Source organism: Schistocerca americana, chromosome 7, assembly GCF_021461395.2.
Source record: "Schistocerca americana isolate TAMUIC-IGC-003095 chromosome 7, iqSchAmer2.1, whole genome shotgun sequence".
In the NCBI taxonomy this organism is placed as follows: domain Eukaryota; kingdom Metazoa; phylum Arthropoda; class Insecta; order Orthoptera; family Acrididae; genus Schistocerca; species Schistocerca americana.
In genome coordinates, this window is record NC_060125.1 from 156,614,419 (window position 1) to 156,616,547 (window position 2,129).

General features: G+C 46.5%; 1 pseudogene; it reads right to left on the reverse strand.

Annotated features, from left to right (window-relative positions):
* Nucleotides 1-913: 913 nt before the first annotated feature.
* On the reverse strand, nt 914-1,031 carry LOC124623216 (annotated as a pseudogene).
* Between the last annotated feature and the right edge of the window lie 1,098 nt (nt 1,032-2,129).

Here is a 2,129-nt window from a genome sequence, read left to right on the forward strand (position 1 = left end):
TGGTCATGCCTTCCGTGGTAGTAATTCTGTGGCACGCCCGTTTCATGCACACCAAAGTGCAGAGCTCTCTGAGCACTATGGGACTCAACTGCTGTGGTCATAAGTCCCCTAGAACTTAGAACTACTTAAACCTAACTAACCTAAGGACAGCACACAACACCCAGCCATCACGAGGCAGAGAAAATCCCTGACCCCGCCGGGAATCGAACCCGGGAACCCGGGCGTGGGAAGCGAGAACGCTACCGCACGACCACGAGATGCGGGCAAAGTGCAGAGCTGCCTGGGGTGAACAAGAGGTGCCGGAAAAACCAAATTCATGGTTTTTGCGTTCTGTTCCGGTCGATGACCTTTAATCCAGAGACTGGCTACCAAGATGGACCTTAATACAGCCGAATAACGTCGCCTGTGGCATTTCTTTGGTATCCTCTCCTGTGGTTCTCACTCTAAGCAACAGCTGTCCGATCCAGACATCCTCTACCACATGAAACAGAACATTATTCGGCCTACCACAAGCAAAGGAAGTCAACTTGTTGCCATCATTCCATGACTGTATCAGATGAAACACGTAAACAATAAAAAAATGTCGAAGTGTGCGTACCAATATGTCGAACATTGTAGACTACCAAGTGTAACTGCATATATTCCATCACACTTTATCGTAAAACCAAACTTTAATCATGAATCATTAAAACGAATAAAAGCAGCAGCAGCATTCCGTCTTCAGGCCACAAGTGGCCCACCAGGACCATCCGACCGCCGTGTCATCCTCAGCTGAGGATGCGAATAGGAGGGGCGTGTGGTCAGCGGAACGCACACCCGGTCGTTATGATGGTTTTTTTTTTAACCGGAGCCGCTACTATTCGGTCGAGTAGCTCCTTAATTGGCATCACGAGGCTGAGTGCACCCCGAAAAATGGCAACAGCGCATGGCGGCCCGGACGGTCACCCATCCAAGCGCCGATCACGCCCGACAGCGCTTAACTTCGGTGATCTGACGGGAACCGGTGTATCCACTGCGGCAAGGCCGTTGCCAACCGAATAAAAGGTGACCATCTTTTTAACTAACCGAACGACAAACAAAGAGACATAGTATTGTGTTTTTCCACAAAGCATTGAATTTTAATTCCTAATAACAAAATCCCTGAATAACAGAAAATATTTAAAAAATGGAAATGAGCGTATGGCATCGTTGGCCGGGAGGCCCCATCCGGGGAAGTTCGGCCGCGAAGTGCAAGTCTTATTTTAGTACACGCCACATTGGGCCAAATGATGATGACGTTCCCGACCGGAGAAAATCTCCAACCCAGCCAGGAATCGAACCCGGGTCCAATTGCACAGGAGACGAACACGTTACCACCCAGCTAAGCAGGCGGACGCAGAAAGTATAATCCAGTGTATTTTAACGTAATGTACTGTTTATATTTTCGTATGTTATGTCATACTACACTGCAATGGCACTTCGAGTGGCTACTGGAGAATGTTGTTATCCGTTTAGTCATTCAAGGGGGTGATATAAAAGCTTAATTTTGCATCGGCTCGCTTCAGAGACTAATTTGTGTACCTTTGGTGGATTCTGAGTCGTCATTTTTCTTTTTAGATAAATCAACACCCATTCGACTCTTTCAGACTGAATGAAATAATTATCATAATACTCACATGTTGTGGTTTAATATAGTTTAGACATACCCGTCCAGTATCCGTGGTTAGTTATATGTGTGAATTTTATATTACAGCAGTTTATTGTTGCTGTGAAGCATAAATTTAGTGATGTGATGACGCATCAACCACGTATAATTACATGAATGACTACTTTGCTCATTTTAGAACCTACAGTCTTATTTGCTCTAAAAAGGAATTTCAAAGTTTTGCTGCTGTGCATTGCTACACATTTCTTCGTGTCGTAATGGAATACTACGCTGTCGCACGTCACCCAACTTACTGCTGTCCAGCAGCGTGTGGTACTCCGCGTCTGCATGTAATTCCTCGAACACGAAAGGAAACCCGAAAAACCACAGAAGCTCAAGCAAAGCAAGCGCTGTATCGTGTGTGAGATACAGAGGCCAGCGAGTATGCCGGGACTTACCCCAGTTCACTGCTGGTAGCGCCACGTCACCTTGACGTGTCTGCGCG